The 27,695-nt window shown below is 48.9% G+C and overlaps 1 long non-coding RNA gene across 4 annotated transcripts in view; it reads right to left on the bottom strand.

The window, feature by feature from the left end:
- The window catches only part of LOC125945641 (uncharacterized), an 89,332-nt gene that overhangs the window by 15,507 nt on the left and 46,130 nt on the right, over positions 1–27,695 (bottom strand). For 3 of the 4 annotated variants that reach the window (XR_007467105.1, XR_007467103.1, XR_007467104.1), the window contains exon 4: positions 17,057–17,162. This is a non-coding gene — a long non-coding RNA (uncharacterized LOC125945641). Of the gene's footprint in view, positions 1–336; positions 625–17,056; positions 17,163–27,695 lie in introns of all 4 variants that reach the window. The other variant, XR_007467106.1, reaches the window with a different exon arrangement.

Raw genomic sequence — 27,695 nt, 5'->3', positions numbered from 1 at the left:
TTACGGCATCGAGTGGTTGATCGCAACCGTTAGTGCTATGTCCGAAACGCCAACACTTGAGGCACGTAACTGTAGTGCTCGTGGGCTAGAGGTTCAACCCAGTAAATCAATGGCGAGGCCTTATACTCTTAATCTCTGAGGCCTTAGTTCCTGCAAACGTTGCGACAACTGTTTCAGTAGGGACCTTCTTTTTTCGACTACCCTTGTGCATCGGTAGACAGATACTACCACCTGCCGGAGAAAAATTGTCTAAGATTTCTGTTGAACTAAACTTACATCGGCATCGCGGACTTAGCCTTTGCAGCAAACTAAGTGAGGTGGGAGGAAACAGCTCACGGGGTGCGTAGCGAAATTAGTGCATTTTAGCAGATCTTGCACACAAGCCTGGTCCGACGGCGAGCAGAGGATCCCCCCGCGTCCAAACTGTAGAACCTCTGTGATTTGCTGTGAGTGGAGACTGCCCGAAGTTCTGTTTCAATGGCTTTATAGGATCCTTCATACGGATCATCACCCCGTTTGTGGGTACCAAAGCCACAGGAAGATTGCTGGTTCCGCTTCGAAGAAACAGCTCCACCGGTATATCCTGAGGAGGGATGGCAGCAGACAAGAGGGAGGCCCTCTGGCCTGGAGATGAGACCGACATCAACTCAAAATTAATTACGACTTTCAATCATAAAAGATGTGAAATAAAACTATAAATGTAAGAGAATAACCGCCGGCTACTTGACAGCAAACCCGGAAGTAGACTGGGTCACGGCTAGGCGATCTCGGGCAAGCACACTCTCTGGAACGGCAGGAACGGCAGAGCTCAGCTTCTTATTCTCGTGCGTGTGCCCGCGCAGTCATGCCGGCTGCGCCCAATGGCGTCCAGCTGCAGCTCGCGAGTCTATCGTCTTCTTCCTCCACAGTGTCACTGATAATGTCGGCGTTCCCACAGTATCTATGTATGTTTCTATATAATCATTTCACCGCCTTTCTATGTCACTGGGAAGTTCGTGGTCGACTGGGTAGCGTACCGGGCTCTGTGGTCAGGTAAAATGGTTCGAAACCAGTCATGGGACTAACTTATGTCACTGAGTGTGTGGTAATGTTTACACTGAAATTCCTTAGTGGGAGCGTCATGTAATGCGTAAGCATTATTCCCAGGCGCTCATCTTGCACTCAACAAACAATTGACTGACTGATTGATGGATTGATTGACTGATTGATTGAGTAGCGGATTTACGCACACCGCGGCTCAGTGTGATAAGGATGGCACAAAATGCTGCAAATATCGCAACGACCTGTTCAAATGACCCAATTTATTAAGCTAGTGAGCCTGAATCAATCGTATTGTACGCAATTATAGTAATTATTAATACGGTCACGAGCACTCGTAACAGAGGACAGAAAGAGCGCGAATGACCATGGGGACAAGTGGTAGAAAAGGAAGATGACGTTCGGCTGCATGCCTGCCTTTGTACCCGTCCTGAAAAACGCCAACCGTTCCGATTTATCTGCCTGGCATATTTAAATAAACGCTTCGCGAGTAACGTTGTTTCTGATTTGACGTAGGTAATTGGATTTCACTAATTAATCCTGATTATCCATTTCAATTCATTAGTAAACAACCGAAGCTTATTATTCCCGTTATTATTCTTAATTAACGCTAATCGCTACACTGGTAATCAATTGAATTCACGCCTTTAATAATTAGCCTGATTTGCTCTCGATTACGCAATAAATGAGTAATCATTCATCGATGTGTAAATAATTATCATTTAGGCCTCCGTATCCTTCATTAGTCTTAAAGAGTATTCATCATCATCATCAGTCTATATTTATGTTCACTACACGACGAAGGCCTCTCCCTGCGATCTCTAATAATCCATGTCTTGCGCTAGCTGATTCAAACTTGGGCCTGCAAATTTCCTAACTTCATCACCCCACCTAGTTTTCTGCAGTCCGCCATTGCGCTTCCCTTCTCTCCGCACCAATTCTGCAACTCTAATGGTTCACCAGTTATCTAGCTTACACATTACATCACCAGCGCAGCTTCATTTCTTTCTCTTAATCTCAGCTTGAATATCGGTTCTCCCCAGTTTGTTCTCTTGTCCACACCGCTCTCTTCTTGTGTCTTAACGTTAGGCCTAACATATCTCGTTCCATCGCTCTTCGTGCGGCATTTAGGTTGTTCTCGTGCTTCTTTGTTAACCTCCAAGTCTCTGCCCCATATGTTAGCACCCGTAGAATGGAATGATTGCAGACTTTTCAACGACAGTGGTAAAGTCCCAGTCAGGAATTGCGGAATGCCTGCAATATGCACTCCAACCCAATTTTATACTTCTGTAAATTTCGTTATCACGGTCATGGTCCCCTGTGAGTTGTTGGACTTAGATAAACGTACTTCTTTACAGACTCTAGAGGCTGACGGCGATCCTGAATCCTTGCTCCCTTGCTAGGCTACTGAACATTACGGAATAATAAGGAGTATTATTTAGGCTTAAATAACTTTATCGTAAATGTATTATTATATTAGTTATTTATTAACCTTAACTACTCTTAATAACTCTTCAGTAGTTACTATATATGGTCAAAATGATAAATCTGAGTAGTCATACATACTCATAAGCATTCTCATATACACCCCCATACAACTGCATGGATACCTATGGAGCCTATCATGTTAGGCGTTACAGATGGACGGAGAGACGCACGAAGGGGACAGATTTCTGAGGGATGTAGCCCTACACCACCTACGCTTAAAAAAAACAAAATAACACAAAAAATTTACTGTCCTTCCACTAGTGTGAAGAGGGGTGCATGGCCATTGTGTCAAATGTGTCACGGCCATTGATTCTTAGCGTCAACGTTTTTTCACCGGATGAAACTACAAGGTGCGGGCCCGTCTATTGCACCTGAAGCGCACGATGAGCAGGGCAAACACGTAGAAAGACGTGTGTGCTCTGGTGGAGACTGTGGTAGAGGAATGTTGGTTTGCGTTGTTGTATGGCACGAACCTGGGAAGATATGTGGGCCAAGTCGTCTACGTATGTGGTACGACAAATGCGGTCACACGTGTCTGTAGGATCCGGCTGGTAAGCGGAGAGATGTGTCGTAGACAAGGTGAGCAGGTGCAATCTGATATCTTCCTTGAGAGCAGTTCGTAATCCAACGAAAACGACTGGTAGAGTGCTGCGCCATGGTTATCTAGCGCTGGAGGCCATACGCCCAACTTTGATATGGCGGTGAAACCATTCCAGAACACCCTTGGATTAAGGATAGTGCGCTGTTTTCATTGTGTATGATATCCCGAGAAGCTGTGCCAGCTAAAGGAAGAGGGCTGCCCCGAATTATCGTTGGTGGTCGGTTACTATTCCAGCCGGAACTCGGAAGTGCAGGTCCAGACAGAAACAAGTGCAGCGGTAATAGTTTCTGTCGGGATACCCGGGACAGAGACTGGGAATAAACCAAGTGGTCTCTACTGGCTGTTAATTAGCTGTGGAAGCCCATTTCTGACTTAACAACCCCAAGCATCAACAGTCACGATCGGTGGAGCATCGTTTTCCGGGTAAACCAGAAGGACAGCTACAGAAAATTGCTTGTTTATGACGACGAAGGTAGTGCCGGCAGACGCAAACCACTTAATGGAAGTTGCTGTAGGTGCTATGAAACTGACTTTAAGATGCTGCTCGATAGCAGCACGTTGAGGAATGAACATTTGATAATACATGACTGCCACAGTAATGCGGGACGCAGCAAGTCTACGACGGCATTCACTTCGTCGTTATAGGAGGGGGGGGGGATGCTATTACTGTCGTCCAGGTGCCGCGACATTTCCAAAGAGTGTGTGCCAGATTCACACTATTCTTGGTTGATAATTAGGCCATGTTCTGCGAAACGCTTCAAAAGAAGCGAGATATGCTTGAAATGATGGGTTAAAAAGAACTGGCGACAAGGGACTCATCAACATAGGCAAAAACAAAGGACAGGCGACGAAGAAAGACGTCTATGAAGCACTGGAACCTTTGCGCAACCTATCGTAGGTCGAAGGGCATGCGCGTGCACTCGAAAAGGCCAAACAGTGTCACAATGGCTGTATTCAGAATGTCCTCCAGTGTGACAGGGATCTGATGGTAGGCGTGCTGAAGGTCTAGTTTATGCAATTTTATGCCTATTTTTTAACTGATAAGTAGGCACAACACGGCAAAATATGACCGCAAAGGTAGGCTCTTCGAAGTACTATCATCTTTTGTACTCTTATAGGTGTCGAAGCTGCCGGACATTATTCTACAACCTCACTCAGTGAGAAGGCAAATGACACCCACACGTCGTAATTGTGGCAAATAAGCGTAGTCAAGAGCCCATTTGCTTTGGTAAAGGAAACATATATCTAACCATTCATAGTTTCCTTTATAGGCGCCGACTACGGAGGGGCTCCAGGGCTCAAGCCCCCTCCGGAGTTTTCCCGGGGGGTGGCTACGGATCCCCCCCCCCCCCCGGAAATTTGTAGCCTACCCCCCCCCCCCGCCCCTTAAGTTCCATTACCGGAGTTCTGTTATTCACACACTTTAGGGATTCTTTTGTGTTGCCTCTACCTTTTCACTTTTGTTTTGGCTAAAAGCTTACTGCATCATCGTTGGCGCGCGTGTGCACGGCTTTTAAGCGAAGTTTATAGGCTCACAAGTGTCGACTGGGGTGGCGGCACTGGTTGCAGAACTTGCATGCATTGGTAAGTGATGTGTTTTATTGTCGGGGTGGAGTCGCACCATGCTGAAAAGTGGGCCAATCCTGGCGATAGTGCAGAAAGGGTCCCAGCTCCATGACACATGCCCCTGTGGGCTCGGAGACCTGTAACGCGCCCTTGAAATACCCTTGTCACACGTGGGACCCACAGAGACAAAATCATCAGCCCTTCCCCTGTCGAGAAAATGGGGGCAACCGAAGCTTGTCCGATTCTAGCGTGAGGGCTTCCGAAGGCCAGGCGAAATGTCAGCGAAGAGCCGCGGACCCCGAATAGCGGGAGCGCGATTTTGAGGCCAAACGTCAGCGAAGAGCCGCCGACCCTGAGTTTAGGGCAAACAAAGCGGAACGCCTGCGAGTGTCGTCTTGCCACAAGCTTCGCTTACTCCCATTTTTTTGCTTTATTTTGGCAAATCCTGACCATAGGAAGACAAGCGAATTAGAAGCACCAGCAGCGGCTACCTCATTTGTGTTTCCTCACTTCAACATTTTTTTTTCATTTCCGCTGTGCATTTTCATGCACAACACAATGTATTTAAATATATACACAGGACAAATTTGGTTATATTTTTAAAGCGAAGGAGGCAGCCAACTAAATGGATAGCCTATGCCAAGAGAATGAATATGTTGACGTATGTTCATCTAACTTTTAATTACTTTCCGTGCTTTTTTGTCCCTGAAAAAAAACAGCAGACTTCAGTGACCCCTTCGGCCGATTCTTGTATGAACGACGTGTGAAAAGCACTTAAGTGATATGTGTCTCAATATTGATTCTCTTTCCAGTGCAATGCTAACGACTGGCGAAAAAAAGAAAAAAAAACTATTATAATTATGTACAACATTTTTGCATTATGGATGGAAACATCGCCTCGTGCATACACACGCCATAAATACGGCGTGTTTCAGCAAACACTTTCAAAAAATGTTTAAAGGTTGCGTGTGGCAGATAGCACAATGCTAGTTTAAGAGCTGGTCTGCTCGAAGAGGCGGACATTACTTGCACAAAAATTGAAATGCACCATCGACTAACTCACAAAAATTCACCATATATATATATATATATATATATATATATATATATATATATATATATATATATATCTTTTTTTGCTTTATTTCGGCAAATCCTGACCATAGGAAGACAAGCGAATTAGAAGCACCAGCAGCGGCTACCTCATTTGTGTTTCCTCACTTCAACATTTTTTTTTCATTTCCGCTGTGCATTTTCATGCACAACACAATGTATTTAAATATATACACAGGACAAATTTGGTGATATTTTTAAAGCGAAGGAGGCAGCCAACTAAATGGATAGCCTATGCCAAGAGAATGAATATGTTGAAAATATATATATATATATATATATATATATATATGTGTGTGTGTGTGTGTGTGTTACGGATAGCTTGTCGACTCTGCATCTAGCCAACATCCTGTTGTACCTGACGGGCACGGCACAAGTGTCGTGTCTAAACCACGAACAGCAAATTACGAGCTGAGAAGTCTGTAAGCAAAAGCTCATCAATCTATTCAACAAGCCCACCGAACGCTGTCGTGCTGCGCAGAAAGAACTTGCATGCCGAGCTCAGGCTTGCATTGAGTCCTAAGCCACGTATATTCAGGACGTGCTCACGCTTTGTCCCAAGGCCGATGACGAGATGCCAGAAGTAGAAAAGGTTGCGCATATCCTCAAATGTATCGCGGATGACGCCAACCTGCGCAACGACGTTCGAAGCTTTTTAGGTCTCTGTTCCTACTTCCGCAGATTCGTGCGCAATTTTGCTGACATCGCACGCCCTCTAACCGAACTTCTTAAGAAAGACGCGACCTTTGCCTGGGGTCCTGAACAAGCTAGTGTATTCGCTGAGCTGACGACGCCACTCACGTCACCACCGATTCTCGGCCACTTCGACGTGTCCGCTCCAACGGAAGTTCGCACCGACGCCAGTGGCCACGGTATCAGCGCTGTTTTGACAAAACAACAGCATGGTTTCGACTGTGTCGTTGCGTACGCTAGCCGTCCTCTGTCACCAGCCGAGCGCAATTACTCGATCACCCAACGTGAATACATCGCCCTCATTTGGGCAGTGGGTAAATTTCGCCCCCACCTGTATAAACGGCCTTTCACGGTTATCACCGCGCCCTACGCTGGCTTTCGTCCTTAAAAGATCCAGCGGGACGTCTCAGTCGGTGGGCTCCTACGGCTCCAAGCGTACTCTTACACAGTGGTGTATAAGACAGGTCGACTCTATGAGAACGCTGATTGCCTGTCACGTCATGCAGCAGACCCACCAGATCTTTCTGGGACTGGCGAGTCAACTTCCGTCCTCGCACTTACCGCGTTTGGAGACATCGCCAACAAGCAACGACGTGACCCTTACTTGTTAGACATCATTCTCAGCCTGATGCACCTGACAAATTCCCCCTCTTTGCGCGTGTTTGTGCTGCATGGTGGCATATTGAACCGTGACAGCTTTCACCCTAATGGCCCTCAACTACTGCTGGTCGTTTCCAAGCATGTGCGTGAGACTGTACTGGCACAGTTGCATGATATTCCTACCGCTGGTCATCTGGTAGTCCCAACGCCATATGGCCATGGTCGGCGTCGTTTATTTTGGTGCGGTATTTACTGTTCCGTTTGCCCTTACATCGCCTCCTGTCAATCTTGTCAGCACCGCAAAAAAAAAAAAAAACAGCAGCCCTACCAGCTGGTTGAAATACCGTCTGAGCCATTCTTTCGGTTTGATCTTGATCTACATGGCCCCTTTCCTCTATCGCTTAGTGGGAACAAGTGCATGGCAGTTGCTACGGACTACATCACCCGGTACTCGATCACGCGGGCTCTCCATACCAGTTGTGCAACCGACATCGCTGACTTTTTTCTCGAAACTTTGATACTTCACTACGGCGCTCCCCGACAACTCCTTACCGACCGGGGCCGCTAATTTCTCTCACAGCTAATCCAGGACATCTTGCACATATGCGCTACAAAGCACATGTTTACAACTGTGTATCATGCTCGGATCAACGGCCTCACAGGGCGGCTCAATAGAACTATCACAGAAATGCTCACTATGTACGTCTTTACCAACCAGCGTGACTGGGATGGCGGTCTGCCATTCGTAACATTCGCCTACAATATCCCCCGGCATGATTCCACGGGCTTCTCCCCATTTTTTTTCTTGTATGGACGAGACCCTAAACTACCGTTTGACACGATCCTCCCAGCCGTTCTCAATATAATGTCAGAATATGCACGCCATATCTAGTGCTGCAGAGGCGCATGAGATTGTACGCCTGCGTCTGACCACTTCCCAGCAAAAGCAACCACTTATATAGGAGTGAGAGAAACAACTTTATTGAAAATAAAGATCGTGCTTGGGTTCTGTGGGTGGAACCCCTCTTCCCGGGCCCCACTGGCTATTGCGGCGCGCCGGGCCTGGTCGAGGGTCACCAATTGGATTCCCAAGTCCACATCGGAGAGTCGCGCCTCCCACGACCAATTGCTAAGTGTATCGTTAAGTAGCGGTGAGATGGCGTCTGCCGGACACTGCATGCATTGGTAAGTGATGTGTTTTATTGTCGGGGTGGAGTCGCACCATGGACATCTGTCGCTGTGTTTGTTGGGAAACATTTTGTGGAGTCTATGTAAGCGTGGGTACGAGTTTTTCTGTATTCGGAGCCAGTCTCTCGCCTATCGCCTGTTGAGCTTGGGGTGAGGTGGAGCTTTGGTTCGTCTTCCTCGTCGTTGTGCCTCAAGTATGTCTCTCGGTGTGCTGCCGGGTGTCGGAGAGGCGTCCGTTCAAGCGGGCGCATCTCTTAAAGTGGGCATCGTGCCCACTTTATCCCTGGTGACATCGTCCTTCTTTGGAAACCAGCACGGCAAGTTCATCTTTGTGAGAAGCTGATTTCGCCCTATTCAGGCCCGTACCGTGTCTTGCGTCAAGTGACAGACGTGACCTACGAGATACAACCTCTCGATACCTCCACGCCGCGCTCCTCCCCTGATATCGTTCACGTCGCTCGACTGAAGCGATATCACTCAAACTTACCAAGCGCCGGGACAGCGACTTCGCCGCCGGAGGTCATGCTACGAGGCGCTGCAGTAGTCAACGATCACGACCGGACTGACGAAGACGGCTATCGCAGATAGTCGCGCGCGTGGGCATCATCTTGCATGGCTCTCTTCTGCCCGCTGTTTATGTCGTGTAAATATATTCCGTAGCATCTTTTCTCCCGGTAACATTTAAACAATATGAACAATTCCAATATTCTGAAGGGTAAAACAGGTGTTCAGTACAGTTAAGTGTGGTTTTGGTTTTCACAAGTTGCAAGTTATTCCTATGTTAGGATACAATCATCCTGTTAGAGTCTACAATAAGCGAAGCTCTCTTGAGGTGTTTCAACTAAAGTTGCATAAATGAAAGCAACGTACGATTGATCTGCTTGTTACACTCTGAATTAGGTGACGCTCCTATAAATGTTTCAAATAAATGCTTTCCAAAGAGACACCTTAGGATCGGTGCGTGAATGACGGCGTTCTTCCAATCCTTAAGCGAGACATATGATTGGTGCTAAATGGCAACATTCGTTTGGTCTTTCCTCTGGGCCTGCCTACGACGGGCGTTCACCACTTATTTTTTTGCAGGTGATGTCCTCTTCAACACTTGAGAAATTACATGTTTATTACCCCTCACGTGACACTAAACCACATGCGATTGAACGTCCAGTCTGCAGGAATGGTAGTGTTCGCTTCGTAGCAAGAATGAGTATTCTGCTGGTAGCCACTGAACTAAATCAAATGTCCTTGAAGAACCTACGAAGACGTGTCCCCACCTGACAATAATTAGAAGAACGTCATCGTTCACGCCCTCAGAAAGCACGCAAACGTATAACTGCGCAGAGTGCGGCACACCGGGCGTGAGAACCATGTAGTAATTCCCTCAAGCTGGGTGCCAAAGCGCGTGATCATTTCCGAACATAAATTCCAAACATATAGAGCAGACAGATAACTGCTGATAAATAAAACGTCAATGCGCTCCATGTAAATTACATATAGTTACGGTGAATTTTACTCTCAAGGCTTCTAAAAATTCAGCGTTTCTGCCTTCGGAACTGCCTACAGGCAGCACTATCCCATTCACCCTAATAAATACATGTCCGCTGGATGAAAAAGAAAAGGTCCGGCGTGCCGTGTGCATCGAAAACGGTGTCACCCGCCGCGACGTCACTAGTTGTGGACTGTTTTCTGGCATCGGCCCTAAAGATACGCCAGGAACGCGCTTCGACAGCCGTCACCCGTTGACGCCGGCGCGTCCCATCCCTAGGGAGCCTACATGCAGGCGCTGTTTTAGGGTGGTGACAACTCCGAAATTTTGAGCGGTTTTTACCACCAAATTTGGTGAGTAGCCATTTTGATTCTCAATTTCGCCAGAAGTCGCGGCGCATCCCTGCATTATTTTTGTCACGCTCTGATGTACCCATTTTGGCACGCCATCTAATAAATTTCTTTAATTTAGTTTTGCAACAATGCGCACACGAAACCTGCATACATCTTTCATATACTAGTTGCCTGTTCCTTTTAACTTTAACATATCAAACTTGATTTTTTTCAATAGCATACAAAGCAACAAGTTATAAGGAACGGTGGCGTACTCGTGGTAGTATTTTCTCACGCAAAGAATGTGAATTGCATTAAACATTGTTGTTGCCTTCCACATTTACACACTATTTAAAGGGTGTTTTTCGAAGTGTGCTGTAATAAAAAGTGTGCTTACAAGCCTGTTTAACTAAAACGTAGACGTGCCATGCACAGCTCTCAGACACGCTATAGGTCTCTGGCTGCTGAGACCAAAGCTTATTTTTTAAAATGAATTAGTTTCACGGCACCAACGGGTGCGGGAAACGTGGTCTGTCGGCTGGTCTTTTCGCCATTTTGATTCCCACGTGCTATATTTGGCGGAAAATATTACCCGCCAATTTAGCTGGCGGCGGCAAGTACCCCTACAATGGTTGTCACCACACTAAAACGGCGCTTGCATGTAGGCTCCCTACCCATCCCCATCAGCTAGCGCCGTTCGGCCCAGCCAAGTGGGCGAGAACGCAACAAAGGATGTGACACTCGCTCCCAAGGCAGCCCGCCTCACACAGCAGGCCGCTCATTTTTTTTTTTTTTACTTTGGACGTAGAGCTGGAGTGAACTTGCCTTCTTCTTTAAAGACCAACAATTCGGCTGCCAGATCTCGAGGTGTTCGTGTGCACTGCGTGGGGTGTTAGCAATTGCTGACGTTCATCCCGCCGCCGTCGCAGTTTTCAGCGTCGCTGACGTCACCCGTGTTGTTCGTGGGCCTGTACGCCTTGATGCGTGGGTTGCTGCTCTCGTCGTCGACCCGCATGCGCGAGACAAACTCAACCTTGCGTATTCTTTCAAGGTCTTCACTGCTTATACTCGCGGACAACTTTCTGTGGCAATGAAGGCAAAGCTACGGAGGCTAAGCGCGCACAAGTGAGAGCGCTTCTGAAAAGAGTCCCTCGCTTAAATACAGGTTTGTTTAGGCTGGAGAAGAGAAAACAGAAACACCGTATTAGCAATAGGTAAAGAAGACAGAACACACAACTGAGTGTAAAGGTTCGCTTATTTTGCGGCTTTTCCGCGTCCGAGCAAACGCGAAACCGTCGCACGTGGAAGCTGCGTTGATTCAGCATCTGTTCCGAGCAACCAAAATAACTGTCAAACGCTGCCGGACTACTTGGCGCGGTAAGACATGTGCAGCAGCCACGTGCCCGTAGCTTTCCTTTCACTGCCACAGAACGTTGTCCGCGAGTATAGTATGTTCTCCTTGACTTTATTGTGTAATTCTCCCATTTGGTAAATCATCTGTTGCATCGTAGCATAAATGCTTTCGAGTAGGTGACTACACTTTACTCGCCAGTCGCTACCGAGACAGTACCGGGGAGCGAGGAGGGCGTGGCGGTTTTTGATGGAGGAGGAATGAAGATGGCATGCTGGTAGCCTATCCTTCCGCTTTGCGGCCCTGCCTGTGTGTTGTTTGTTTTTCTAAGCATCGCTTCTAAGCGTTGCATGCGTTCATTAAGGTTGTTAACCTGAGTTTTGAGTCTTTTATTTTCTTTTCTGACTCTCGTACATTCTGGGGTGCATTTATTATTTGCACTGATATTTTGGGCCTTCAAGAGGTCGGGAACCAGCCAATCAACCTACGGGGTTACTACGTAGTTAAACACGTGGGATCACCGAAGGTAGCGGTTTTAGTTCACAAAACGGTGATGGCCGTGGGACAACGTTATCAACATCACGACATTAATCCCGTGCTAGAGGAAGTCCTCCCGCAGAAGAGCGTTAGGCGTAACAGTTTTATCCTGAATTTGTACAGTCCGCCGAGGGCTCAGAAGGGTGACTTCCGTAACATCATTTACGACAGTGCGAGAGCCACTGGCTGCAACCACCTAGCAAGGTGGGAGACGTGGACGCTAGACACACGGCTTGGGGCTACCAACAATAAACGTAGAAGGGGAGGTACCTCCTCGTTGCGGTTGACCAAACAGGCCTCGAATTGATAACCAAGCTCCTCCAACCAACCCGAGTAGGCAAGAGTGCTAGTCGAGACACGTTTCAGGACCTGTCGTTTGTGAAAAACGTAAGGGAATACTCATGGAAGCACCTGGGTGGAACACTGGGCAGTGATCACTACATCCTCAGCATCTCGGTATCCACCCGAAACTCAAGAGTACAATTGGCTAAATTATCGAAATTTGCGAAATTGTGCCTCCCAGTACACGGACTGGGAGGCGCATAGGCAGTGCCGCCTGCCCGAAAGCAGTATAACGGACATAGCGGAATGGATTCAGCATCTCCGGGACGCCCACATCCGAACCACCAAACCCATCCAGCGCACGGTCGAGACGCCTGAAGTCGACTGCCGGCTCTTATACCAGTGGGAAGCCTGTCAGGGCCTCCTCAAATGGTGGAAGCGACAACGGTTAAACCGTAACATCCGTCTCCTAATCGAGTACATAACATAAGAAGACAGAAACTACGCAGCCGAGCTGACGCAGAAAAATTGGGTAGAGTTTTGCACTTCGCTCAAGGGTTCCCTGAGTACGGCACAGACGTGCGTCATACTGCGTTGCCTGATCGAGCCTGACAAGGGCAAATCGACAACCAGTCGGACGCTTCAAGAAATCACTCACAAATTATCTGGGAACGACCAGCACCTGATTGACACTCTAAAAAACTAGATAGCTGGGTAGCGCCCTCATGCGACCATGCCTTCTAAAATACGAAGGGGAACCAAGATCACAACTGGACGCTTCGATGACGGAGGAAAAGGTGAATGCCGCGGCACTAGCTTCAAAGCGCCACACCGTTCCCGGGGCTGCCAAAATCACCAACGCGATGATTAGAAACCTGAGCCCGATGCACATGCTGGACTTGACCGAATACCTAAACGAAGAACTCCGAGGGAGGGCCACGTACCGAACGAGTCGAAACACGCGAACATCGGGGCCATTACCAAGCGCGGCAAGAAGCCCGCGATCGACGCCCTGCGTCGGATCTCGCTCACTTCGTGCCTCGGCAAGCTGTACGACAGGGTAAAAAAAGCGCACCTCCAAAACTACATAGAGGATGGTGACCTCTTCCCGCACACCATGCTGGCCATCAAGCCGGGACTTTCTGCGGAAGATGCTTTCCTAATCCTAATGGAAGAAGCTTTAAAGGGCGTCCCGAAGGGAGGAGAACACCTCGTGCTCGCACTCGATCTGAAAGGGGCTTTCAATAACATCTTTCACGAGGCCATTCTCAAAGGACTGAAGGACATGAGCTGCGCGAAGCGCATCCTTAATTACGTTAAATCTTTCCTGAAGGGCGGGACCACATCCATCGGAATAGGCCAGACTCGATCGGATAAGATTGATGTGGAGAACAAAGAAACGCCACAAGGGGCGATAGTCTCCTCGATTCTCTTCAACGTCACGATGCTAGGGCTCACCAAAAAGCTAGGGAAGATCCCGGACCTAGGTTACGCCATGTACGCAGAGGACATCACACTCTGGGCCACCAAGGGCTTCCTCGCGCGAGAAGAGGCGACCCTTCGGGAGGCCGCGACGGCCGTGGACAGATTTGCAGCAGCGAGCGGGATGCCTCCTCCTCTGTGCACCCGGATGAGGTGATCCGGGTGCACAGAGGAGTAATCTACAAATCCCCGGTCCTATCCACCTCTATCCAGAGGACGGAAAGCAATCAGACTACGATTCTGGGTTGTTGGACCCAGAGCAAGCTTAAAGACTTCCACACCATCCAAACCATAAGGTCCCAACGAGATCTCGCGGATTATCAAACGAATACCAAGACGCCGCAAAGGCATGCGAGAAGAGGACACGCTACGCCTCGTCCAGGCCCTGGTGACCAGCAGAGTAACGTATAGCATGCCCTATCACAACCACCCGCTGAACAAACGCAACCAAGAACAAGTCGATGCCATCATCAGAGGCGCGTACAAAACAGCCCTGGGTCTCCCTGTCACCAGCTCAAGCGAGAAGTTAGCGGCTCTCGGGATGCACAACACTTTCGCTGAGCTGTCGGACGTGGTTATGGATTCGCAAAAAGCCAGAGTACGGGACACGGCGGCGGGCAGAGCCATCCTCCACCAGACCGAAACGGCAACGGAGTTCCGTGCCCTCGATGGGCAACGACCACTCCCCCCGAGGTCAGAAGCAAGAACAAAGCGAACCTCATTCCTGAGCACATGAGTCATGAACTCCACGAAGGACCGCACAAGGCTCCCATCGACAGACAGCGCCAACAATTCAAGGGTTACCCGTACGTAACGTATGTGGACGTGGCGGCGTACCCTGAAAGGGGCCTCTTCGCGGTAGTACGCCATGAACGGGAAAGACAACTCCTTGACCCTCACGGTCTCCTTCAGGGTAGAGACCCCAGCTGCGGCTGAGACCATAGCCGCGGCGCTAGTAATAAATCAACAAGACAGGGAGGGCAGGGAAGTTCATGCCGTTACCGACTCGCAACAGGCCTGCTGTAACTTTACCATCCGACGAACACCGCTGCTGGCGGCCCAGATTCTAGCCCCGAGGCTGCAAGAATCCCATCAAATCACGTGGACGCCGGGTGACGCGGGACTGGGGGGGGGGGGAGGAACGAAAGGGCGATAATCAACCAAGCGGGTAAAACCAATCGTCCCACCAATCCCCACCCTTTACCTTCGTGCCCCTTCCTTCAAATTAATTACTGCGACCGCCTCGAGATCCAGTGGCTCAACCGCAGGATTCATCCTCCCCCTCACAAAAAGTTCAGCACTGAAGAGGCTCTCAGACTCATCCATACATTGCCATACGCCATGAACGGGAAAGACAACTCCTTGACCCTCACGGTCTCCTTCAGGGTAGAGACCCCAGCTGCGGCTGAGACCATAGCCGCGGCGCTAGTAATAAATCAACAAGACAGGGAGGGCAGGGAAGTTCATGCCGTTACCGACTCGCAACAGGCCTGCTGTAACTTTACCATCCGACGAACACCGCTGCTGGCGGCCCAGATTCTAGCCCCGAGGCTGCAAGAATCCCATCAAATCACGTGGACGCCGGGTGACGCGGGACTGGGGGGGGGGAGGAACGAAAGGGCGATAATCAACCAAGCGGGTAAAACCAATCGTCCCACCAATCCCCACCCTTTACCTTCGTGCCCCTTCCTTCAAATTAATTACTGCGACCGCCTCGAGATCCAGTGGCTCAACCGCAGGATTCATCCTCCCCCTCACAAAAAGTTCAGCACTGAAGAGGCTCTCAGACTCATCCATACATTGCCATACGCCATGAACGGGAAAGACAACTCCTTGACCCTCACGGTCTCCTTCAGGGTAGAGACCCCAGCTGCGGCTGAGACCATAGCCGCGGCGCTAGTAATAAATCAACAAGACAGGGAGGGCAGGGAAGTTCATGCCGTTACCGACTCGCAACAGGCCTGCTGTAACTTTACCATCCGACGAACACCGCTGCTGGCGGCCCAGATTCTAGCCCCGAGGCTGCAAGAGTCCCATCAAATCACGTGGACGCCGGGTGACGCGGGACTGGGGGGGGGGGAGGAACGAAAGGGCGATAATCAACCAAGCGGGTAAAACCAATCGTCCCACCAATCCCCACCCTTTACCTTCGTGCCCCTTCCTTCAAATTAATTACTGCGACCGCCTCGAGATCCAGTGGCTCAACCGCAGGATTCATCCTCCCCCTCACAAAAAGTTCAGCACTGAAGAGGCTCTCAGACTCATCCATACATTGCCATACGCCATGAACGGGAAAGACAACTCCTTGACCCTCACGGTCTCCTTCAGGGTAGAGACCCCAGCTGCGGCTGAGACCATAGCCGCGGCGCTAGTAATAAATCAACAAGACAGGGAGGGCAGGGAAGTTCATGCCGTTACCGACTCGCAACAGGCCTGCTGTAACTTTACCATCCGACGAACACCGCTGCTGGCGGCCCAGATTCTAGCCCCGAGGCTGCAAGAATCCCATCAAATCACGTGGACGCCGGGTGACGCGGGACTGGGGGGGGGGGGGAGGAACAAAAGGGCGATAATCAACCAAGCGGGTAAAACCAATCGTCCCACCAATCCCCACCCTTTACCTTCGTGCCCCTTCCTTCAAATTAATTACTGCGACCGCCTCGAAATCCAGTGGCTCAACCGCAGGATTCATCCTCCCCCTCACAAAAAGTTCAGCACTGAAGAGGCTCTCAGACTTATCCATACATTCCCAAACCTACACTGATACAGCAAAATGTAGCCACAAACACATCCTGGCATCGGTTCCTGGTGCGGCGACACACGCCCTACACTCTCACATCTCGCGGGGGTGCGGGGGCAAACCTCAACACTTAAACTCGCCTAGTACGTCATTAGAGCGGTGGGAGGTACAGCTGACCGGCGATACCCTGGCGGGACAAGAAGCTCTCGTCTAGCAAGTCCGTCGAGCAGCCATGGCCAGTGGAGTCCTGGAATGAGGACACCACCCACTCGACCTCAAGATCAAGGACCTCGATGGTTGAAATAAAAGTTTTATCTCTCTCTCTCTCTCTCTTATCCCGCAGCCGTGATAAATGTATGCTAAACGCATTTTTAACGAGCTGTCGGGAATCTTCTTAGGTCTTGTCTTTTCTTTAATTTACTAGGATATTTGGCAGATAATTGTCTGGAAACAGAAGTCCACGAGATTTGTGTAGCCTAAACATAATGTTATTCGCTATAAATTATGAAAATTAGTGTTCTATGGTAGCACACTGAAACCATTCAACAATCCTGCAACTCACCTTTCAACATACGGTGCACGATTACGGCATATTGCCCTTTCACACTCCTTATCAAAGTATTCGTATGTTGAATTTGAAAGCTCTTTTCCTCTATATACACAAGTATCTGGAAAGAACAAGAAAAATTGGTTTTCTGCTTAAATGTACATCCAGGGGTGCTATGCAGGTCGATGCCCCGAGTTTGGCGAAACTCGGTATCTTCACGAGCTCTGGCGACACCCCAAGATGAAAGAACTAATGGTAACAAGACAAAGTTTGTCCGTCGGCACACCTCCAGTTTCATTGGTTTATCTAGATTCACTCTGGGTGGCCATCATCCCTTGGGCGTTGCCATATGGGCGGTCGACAAACTGGGGCTCACGTGATCATACGGTCGGTGCATGGTCGTGCATTCTTTCACTTGTTTGTCGTTCCACCGAGTGCATGAGGGGCACAAGCAAGTTATCAAATAAATGCATTTAGTACAATGATATTAGTCACATTACCGTAGGGTATAGGTGTTTTAAAGTTTACAAGTTGCACACTGAATGTGTACTAATTTGTAGTTTAATTGTTTCGCGTTATACCACGACGGTACGCTCTCCCTCCTCTTTCTTCCTCTGGATTGGATTGGCGCGGCTCGCTACGTGCTTGCGCAAGCATTTCCGAACACAGATTGGTGTGCGCTTGGTTTTCGCACTGGGCTTTGAACAGATCGCTCGTTGCTCTTTGCTACCTCTGGATTGAATTGGTGCGGCTCGCTACGTGCTTGCGCTCCCATTTCCGAGCACAGAGTGGTGTGCGCCTGATTTTTACACTGGGCTTTTAAGAGATCGCTCGTTGCTCGCGCTAAACAAAGGCTGTGAGTAGGCCCCAGCTGCCTCAGCTGCGAGCCGAAGTAAGCGTCGGCTAGCGCATAAGTGGTTGACCGCGCGCTTACCATGTAAGCACTCGGGGATGCCGGAAAGCACTCATACAATTGTCAGAAAACTACGCTTTATTTTCTTTTACATTGTGACGCACCTTCATACTGGCTAGCGCCGAGCGATGGCTTCTAACAGCCGCAAGAAAGAGTATTTATACTGGGTAGCCCGAGCGATCTATGGCTTCTAACAAACGCAAGAAAGGATCTTTGTAGCGCACGTGGCCGTTGAGTGCCACCACATTCATCCCAGGTGGCACTCCAGCATCAGTGCAGTTACTCTGTACCCACTGCTGACGAGGTGGCGCTTCACTTTTTGACAATAACTTTCTATTTTTTGCGTGTGAACGCCCGTGTTGGTTTCCACAAAGTGCACGCTGTGGTTAACTGTCTCCCAATGCAGATTGAGGCATAGCCCCGTTAGCATCCACTAAATTTGGGATACAGTTGTATGCGGCCAATTCGTCACTATGAATAACGGTCCCCGGTTGAACATTGGCTGCAATAATGGCGCCTAGCGTCACCGCCTTTCGTCGGTCGACCTTGAAAAGTCGCAGCACCCCTCTGGTCGCGCCGAACATACCGAAGACCCATGGGCTACCATCTTTAACACTGCCGTAATTTTGGCGGCTCAGCGGAACGTTGTCGCCCGTCATTAGGCGGCCTCGATTGCACTTTTGCTCGCCGCGAAGAAGGCACTCGTCAATTTGCGCTGTCTTCCCGGGGCCACCGAGTGGAGCTCGCACCAGCAGCTCGTCCCTCGGGACCTTACGGGGGTAGCTCCTCCAGTCAGCGATGGCGTGCTTCGACAGAGGAAACAAGTCTACGGTCTCTTTCAACATCCATATGTCTACGCTTTTGCTCACGCAGTACGTGAGCCAAATCATTTGCCGCCTGGAGAGGTGGTCGTTCGGACGGCCGAGGCGGTCCGTGTTGGCGCAGTAACTTCCTTCGCCTCTCTGCCCGTGCAGTGCAGCGGTACCGTGTACTTGCGAAAACTGATTTCGGCACCTGTTGCACCGGAAGGCAGCCCGGCGTCCATTCTGAATCTTCCAATATAATGTGACTACTTCGCCTGCGCAGGTTGGTTGGTCCGGGTTGAACCCCAAGTGCTCGCAGGTGCTCCAGTACTCCAATGACGACGCCGGACCTGGCCTGGGGCTGGGGCGCGGTGGACGAGCTTGCTTGAAACAGGAGAGAGCCGAAGCGATCGCACGAACTATTCCTCCGCCGCCTAGTCACACCAGTCTGCGCTGGGAAAGCATCATTTGCCCGCCACCCTATCTCCGCAGACGACGGGCTTCGCCTAACTCGTCACACAGCCAGCGCACTCACGTTTTGTAAAGGCAAAAATGACGCTGAAGCTCTACGTGGGACATGTAGGTGAACGGGTCCAGACGGTCATATTGACGCTTGCTGTCGCTGGATGCGATTACACAGGCTGCTGCTGCCGCCACCATGTTCCCGAGTTCAACTCTAAGGGGGTTTCGCGATGTAAAGTTGGGCCCGAGTTCGCGTGTCAATCAAAACCATACGTCACGCCCCACGCGAGACATGTAACACTTATGCGTGCGCCCGCCACAGTTGGGCCACGCCCAACTTATTTTCCGGCAACAGCGACGTGGTGCGGAACTGAGAGGCATCAACAATCTTGACCGCCGACAGAAAATACGCACAGCACACTGTCATTGGTGATGTACTGAGAACCACTATCAAAAACAAAGCGGTGACTTTCGCTGGCTTATGCATCTATCTTCTTAGGCTGTGATGGCCCCACAACATGGTTCATTGTCTGCATTGTAGCGACGTAGCGCACAGCAAATAATTATCGGAACGACACTATAGCTGCTTGCAAGGCATCGATGGGCCATGGTGGATGACGATGCTGAGCAGTGCGTAGTGTTTTCCAACGTCAAGGTATCGGAGCTGTTGTTTGAGATGGCTGCTCTGTCATCGGTGATGTATCGGATCCGCAGTGTAGCAAACACGGTCAGCGCCGAGAAACGCTCGCTTTTTTAAACCCAGTGCGATGGCATTTCTTGATCACAAGCACGCCACACTAAATAGTTGCAACCCCTTCCTGCGTTGGAAGTTTAATTTCCTAACTGCATACAGGAGCCATCATCCGCCAAAATGCGATTGCTGCGCTGTCGTTACTATATCCATCTGCGATCGCTGTTAGCTCAGCAGCAGAGGCAATCGGCAAGCACATTGGAGAGTACAGCACACTCAAACTCTGCGTAACCCGCCGCGGTTGCTCAGTGGCTATGGTGTTGGGCTGCTGAGCACGAGGTTGCGGGATCGAATCCCGGCCACGGCGGCCGCATTTCGATGGGGCCGAAATGCGAAAACACCCGTGTACTTAGATTTAGGTGCACGTTAAAGAACCCCAGGTGGTCCAAATTTCCGGAGTCCCCCACTACGGCGTGCCTCATAATCAGAACTGGTTTTGGCACGTAAAACCCCATAATTTTTCAAACTCTGCGTATACATGCGAATGGAGGCACCTTCACTGGGCAAGCAATGACAAGCGATGAATTGTGTCACTGGGCAGCGCGCTCTTCTTTGCAATGCATCGGGGAGGCTTCCCGCACGCATATAAACGGATGCATTTTCACTGTGCTGCGTCACTACGGACCCTAGAATACCGCACAGCCATTTTGCAGTGACAACCGTTGCTCCCGTCGTTGCAGTTGGTAAAGCGGCGGCCTTAATAGCCACGTCAGTGAAGCACCTGCGGTGAACAACCATGCCGTAGCGCTGCGTTGCCATTCCCCTAATAGTCAGGGAATGGAAAGACCATTGTCATGACTGACTTTATCAAGTATTACCCCCGTATTGATAAACGCTCCTCGACTTGAACTTGACTTGCCACCGCCTCGGGCAGCGCGTTCGAAACGCGTTGAAGGCGGTGGCAAGTCAAGTTCAAGTCAAGGAGCGTTTATGAATACGGGGGTTAGAGTGCCTCGATGCGTGCGGGCATCAAGGCACCCTATCAAGGAGGGACTTTATCAAGGATTAAAATCCCTATATAAGAAAAGTACCGCCATCCTTTGACAAATGCCGCTTCGCTCTCTCCTGTGTTATCCTGTATCTCCGATTGGACGATGATAGCGCGCGCTTTTCACTTCTTTATATTTTCTTTTTTTCCGCCTCAGAGCCATGTTGAAAGTCCTCTGCGCAGTCGCCGGCGGCGGCGGCGGCGCGCGCCCGGCCTGAAAGCTTCAACGTGGACTTTCTAGGTGCGCCACCGTCGACTTGGCTTTCGCAAGCAAAAAGTAAAGAAAAAAGCAAGCGCTTTAGGAGAGGAGGCGGCGGAGGAAAGAGTAGATGGCGGTACTTTTATTATATAGGGAGTTTATCAAGGATAGCACTGCAGCGCCCCTGGCGACTGCTCATCGTATGAACTCCCTCGTGCCACGGCCGGGCTCGACTGGCGCGAGCGAGCGCGCGCGCCAGTCGAGCCCGGCCGTGCTCGTGCGCGCGACCCTCCAGAATTTATCCGCTTGTAAGCTTTCGCCTCACTGTCGCCACTCGCGGCAAAAAAGTGCGAAATTTAATAATTCGCTCGATCTCTGTTTCTCATCAAACACTTATAGCATTCCAAACGAAAAAAACGAACTTCAAGAAATAAAGTGTTTATTATTTTATTTGTTATATTTTAACGTAATCGATTGAGGGAAAGTGTAGGCGCAACAATGCACCGCATGTGCCCTGTTCGCATTCGACGGAGGATAGAAAGATAATGCTCGAAAGAGGAGGCACGCCCTTTACGCGTCCTAGAAAGGCGTGGCAAGTGGTTCACGGCAAGTGTGCAGATAGACAGCGGTACAGTCACGGTATTGCTAAATGGTGATAATACGTTGATAACAATACGCGGCGCTGGCGCGTTTTGCTGCGCAGCCTTCTGTGCTTGAAGCACGGAATCACTGTGCCGCGCAGGGTGCGCTCATGTTGTCATATGCGGCTTTATCTCGACATTTCGTTTTGCCTTCTGTTCTTGCACGTTCCTTGCTATCTCCGTTCACTGAGTGTCATCGAGCAAACTCGGGTGAAACTCGTGCGAACGAGAAACTCGGCGCATCCTGCATAGCACCCCAGGTAAATATTTTTGTATTGTTCCTCTACCTTCTCATATGTTCTATGACTTATGTTCTATGACTAAGTCATGGCCGTGACTGCACAAATAGATATTGGGGGCGAGGACATACGGAGTCGCCATCTGTCGGAAGCGGCTCGCTTGCGTAGTATGAGGGATAACGCGTAGTATGAGGGAAACCTCGTAGGTTTGGCTGTCGGCGTTCAATAAAAAGACCACGTGGGAGCCCTCCTGGGCATTTCTGTAAGTAACCTCTAAATGAGGGAAGTGTTTTACTGTCAAAACAATAACTTGGGTAAAGATAAAGCGCAGAATAGTTTACAGGCGCTATCTCTTTACCGATTACGTACCGTGAATGCCCATTGCGCACGGTCGATGTGATGAAGTACCCTGAACCAGCTTCTTGCGTGAAAGGTAGGCAATCGCTGAGAGGAGACTATGTGAAATATATTCTTTTAGTCTTCTGCCCGTATAACCAAATGGAGCATAACAGAATGAAGCCTCAATGCAGCAATCGCACGGGTTCGCAGAGACCGACAGGGCGTCTGCATGCATGTCCGCGCACAATGTTTCGCTTTCACTGCGAGCGCGTTTTCGCACCGTGCCGTGAACTTTAGGCCGCAGCACATGAACATTCGACAGTACACTAGCAACCATTGTTGCGTGGATGCTATCACAGCTCGTCAAAGATAATTTTTATAACTAGCGACTTCGACGCAATACGGCAACTCGTGATGTGCGCATCGTGACGATTCAAACATTTTTTTTAATTTTCTTTTAAATATTGGACATTTCAATATCCTTATTGCATAAGCTGCGTCGCACTGTATGTTTATCGGTCTTTTCAGCGAGGAATTCCCCGCCGCTTCTTTTTGTTAATCAGCAGTATATGAAGTTTTGACAGCACACACGAAACCATTGTTGCGTGGACGCTATAATAGCTCTTCAAAAATAACTTCCTTATAACTAGGGACTTCGACGCTATACGGCGACTCATTACGTGCCATCGCGACGATTCAAACATTTTTTTTTCTTTTCTTCTAAATTCTTGGACGCTCCAGTGTCATTATTTCTCAAGTTACGTCGCACTGTATGTTTATCGGTCGTCGCAGCGAGGATTTTTCCGCTGCTTCTTTTTGTTAATTCACACATTAACAAACAATGTTTGTTATTCCAAACATTCATTGTTTGATGCTAACATAAACATGAGCATATGTCATGCCTTTTTTGAATGTCCTTCTTACTGTTCCCTTTCCATTCTGGTGAATTTGCCAGTATCTACACGTTCATAGACCAAATCTTCATGGCATTAACCGGGCAGCGCGAGCGGGAGAGCTTCTCAGTGCGCGCTTTCTGCTACTCTCCGAACATCGCAGCCCCAACGCCGTAGCAGAAATCTTCGTCGCGAAAGTCCTTGCTACACACCCGAGCTGTAGCCGATGGCTGCTTACCGGTTCTAAGTTTCGCACTCCAAGCTACACGCAGCTTCTTGGCCTGCGGGTACGAGTGAAGGCTGAAACCGGGCTTCTATGCGTGCGCGTCCGGCAGTGTGGCACCGAGCAATAGCCTACCATGTCGGATGCCTTCAAAGGCAGCCACTGCCTTTTATTGTGCTTTCAAATGCTGTAAAGCAGGCACCCGAAGCGGTAAGGCATGCTCACTTAATCACAACAGTAGCGCAAGTGGCACTAAACTTTCCTTTTCAGCTCGCTTCGGTGCTTCCGAAGCAGACGACACGGCTTCTGTGCCCACGCGATCCCTCATATTACGTCAGCTCGATGGTGATGCCAGCTTTACCAGAGGTGGAGCTCGCCCCCCATAGGCGGAAATGCACAAACATCAATGAAGCACAATACTCAAGAAGTATATGTAAACAGCAAAGTCACTGCAAATAAATTCATTAAAAAAATAAAGTGCCACCAAAGCTGTACGTTGCTACCGCCGTAGGCAGCGGTAAGCGCCGAAAGCCAGACTTCCAAAAAGTGTCGGCATTGTGTTTTGTTCTGAACTTCTAGCTGTGATTACTTCAGTGAAAAGGTATAGATTAACGAAGCGCAATTCCAGGCGGCTAATATTAGAGCTGACAATTTGCTTTGGCAACTTTACATTATACTGTACATGGCTGTAGTGCACTCTGCAGAATCGCGTAAAGTCATTAAACTTCGACTACATGTTTACTTATGAAGCAAACTAGTTTTCTAGCGGACCCTTGCTAGTTATACCACGAAGAATGCGGCGATTGATCAGAATAAGTGAAAATATCACAGTGCGAATAAATGGCAAAAAATGTGGTTGATCCCTCTTATATAGGAATCGGTATAGAACACGAAAGTGAAACGCGTCTTCACAGAAGTAGTGTAATGTTTATTGCACATTGATATATAATGTCTATTGGTGTTTTGTGGCTAAAGCGCCCTTAGGCGTTGATGCACCCACGCTGACGCCTGGTGGCACGTCTCCTCCATCACGACTACCAACGTCGATGACCATGAGCAACCGTCGTGCATATGGAAGCTGCACTACGCTGCACACGCTAGCACAACGCGAAAGACGAAGCACGTAACTGACACACTAATACAACGCGCAAGACAAAGCACGTAACTGAATCGTCACCGAGTCAAATCAGCGCGTACAGCGCGTCGTAATTGCAGCCTCCGCGATCAACTTCAGAAACATTTTCAGAGCTAATTGCGGAGGCCACGCTCCGCTGTGCTGAGTACGGTGAACGCCACCTAGGTGGCGTTGGTAGTGCTTCTTGATGCCAGCGTCCCTTCGAATGCTGGCATCGAGGCGTCGTAGTGCTGAGACCACCGAAGCGTTCACTGTCGCTGCGCGTTAGTGTCATAATGCAGTACTTCTCTTTTCTGCTCGTAGGCGGCGGCACCGCCCCGAGCAAGAGCGCGGGTACACGGAGGAGTGTTAGATATATAAGGCGCGTCTGTGTCGCTCTCTGCAAATGCGTTTGTGGCGCAATGGGTTAAACGCTCGGCGATCTATCGTCGCGGACCGAGAGGTCGTGGGTTCGATTTCCAAATTTTGCATGTTTGTGGAACTTTTTCGTCTGGTTTCTTTCTTTGTATTATGTTCGTGTACATTGTAAGCTGACGTATTTCCGTGACGGAAATACGTCAGTGAAGTCTTGGTGGACCCCGGCATAAAACACTTTCGTGTTAATAAAATGAATTGTGCTGAAATATTTGATGCGAAAATACTTGCGATAGTAGTAAGCACAGCTTCAAAAGGCATAGTTGGTGTAGTTTCATCGTATTACAGCGCTGTGGCCGGCACGATGAAACATGAAGTTAGTGAAAAACAAGGAGAATATGACAAATCAAGTGCGTCTGTGCTTCACTTGTCGTATGATTTTTGCTTCCCACTGCTTCTTACGTCATGGTGCCTACACAGTGCAACAAACTATGAAAATGATTGTGGACATTTATTGGCTCATGGTATCAAAAGGACGGTGTACCCTACGGACCTTAAATTTCTTTACAACTAATGAAAGGAAACAATGAATTCGCATACCTGAGTGAACTGTCTGGTATCATAAAAATAATAAAAGAATATCACACCGCCATTATCAATTATGGCATTGAGTAGTAAGCAGAATATAACCAGCGCCTACATCTTGATTACGAAAATCCATCCAATTCAATAGAGATACCTTGTAGAGGCGTTGAGAATTTTGTAAGTAGTTGAAGCACACATAAGTATCTTTGAAATATGTACATATATTTGCACCTACCATTTCTGCAGGTATGAGTGATCGAAAAAAATGTATTGAATATGCCAGGCTGGAACTAAAGAAGGCAAATATACATTAAAAATACTTCAGGAACCACTCATTTGCCGTTGAATTTCGCCTCTTCAGCACCACTGGAGATTATCTACCACAAAACTGTTAGTGAGTGACTGTTATCGCAAGGTTACAAATTGTCATGCAGAAACGCAAGCTGTTCCACCTGACCTGGCTTCAGGTTCTCTCGCCGCGATGTTACGCTGTCTCCTGTAGTTGAAAACATGTGTTCACTGGGCACTTCTGAAGCAAGGATGGGAAGGTATCGGAAATCAATTTTGGAGATTCCTGGATACAGTGAAGCTCCATGCTCTTTCCAGTATTTCAAAGGATCATACTTTCGTGGTATCAGCGGCTAATTGAAGTATTTTTCAACTTCTTTACTATAAGATGTGAGCTCATTGTGCCGGTTCTGCTGGACGCCAGCAGTTCGACACTCTCCCAGACTGTTCCCTGGCCTTCTGTTCTTACGGCAAGACTTGCCGATGGCTGCGGATTTTGAAAGTGCTGCGATGGAGAGTTCATGCGAGCTTGTCGACCAGTAAGTTCTGCTGCCAGCAGCCTGTGACTGATTCAATGAATTTGTGCAAAAAATAGATTTAAACCTCGGAAAACATAGTGTTGTAAGCATCAGTTCCTTTCGTTGTATACATATAGAAGGAACCGTGGTGACTCCAAGCTCTTCAGCAAGTTCTTTGCAAACAAAGCGGCTTCGTTTTCAATGTTAGTGTGCCTCTTAAGAATGTTTTCTGTCCCGCAAATGAATGGTACAATTGATGATATAGTTCCATACTTCTGGCTGCTAAGATCTGTAGTGGCATCTGCAATAGGCTGCAGCATCTGCACTAAGCTTGCAGCAACATTCCACTCACTTTGGGAAAGGCAGCTGACACTTGTTTCTGATGTTGCTATTTCGAGTGAGACAGTATCGCTTTACTTCACCAAGCTGCTGAACATTGTGTGTTCACTGTTCCGACGTGTGTCCACATCTTGAATGAGGCCTATAGTTGGCAGCTCGATGCCCTTCTGGCATTGCTTAAGCCGCCGAGTTGCCTGAGCGCTGTGTTTATAGTGCCCAACTAACGCTTGTGCCTTTTTGCACAGTGATGAAACCACCGATGTTTCTTCTTTTGCGTCCTTGATTGCCAGTTGAAACGTGTGTCCCAGGCACTGAAGTGGGATCCATTACATCTGACGCACGGCGGCACGAATATTCCGACCATTGTCTGTCACCACATACAAAGGCACATTGCTAAGGTCGAGAGACCACTCCTTGACAATTTCGGTGAAGCAGGCTTGGATATTCCAGCTGTGTGGCTCTCTTGCAGGTGACAACACGCCAGGGTGAAGGCCTTGACTGCGAAATCTTGAGTCATATCCCAATGGGCATTGAAAACCTATCATACGTCCGGAGAAGATCCCGACGTCCAAGTCCAAGAGCAGTCGTCCGGGGGAAATCCAGTGGACAGCATTATCGAAACATCCACTTCTCCTCCTACGGACGTCCTTGGGTCGTTCGCGCTGGACATTTTGCCAAGGGACCGAGCCGGACTTTGTTCGGATTTTTTGTCACGAAGGGCACGTGCCCTTGTTGAGCATTTCTGCGTTTGGAAATGCCAACGCAGAACCGGCGTCTAGTTTATTCTATATATGTGAATCACGTCTAGCTTCTAGCTTTGTTTAATAGACATCAACGTTTCTCAGCGAAATATCAACCAGTCATCAAATGTTAACATGCAGCATAATCTAAAAGAAATTCGAATTCTACACGCTGTTTTTTTCTTCTTCTTTTGGAGAGCATTCAGGCACCAAAGGAGGTAGGTTTATGGACAGGTTCTAATGC

Source organism: Dermacentor silvarum, chromosome 5 (assembly GCF_013339745.2).
Source record: "Dermacentor silvarum isolate Dsil-2018 chromosome 5, BIME_Dsil_1.4, whole genome shotgun sequence".
In the NCBI taxonomy this organism is placed as follows: Eukaryota; Metazoa; Arthropoda; class Arachnida; order Ixodida; family Ixodidae; genus Dermacentor; species Dermacentor silvarum.
This window is presented reverse-complemented; position numbering and strand designations above follow the sequence as displayed.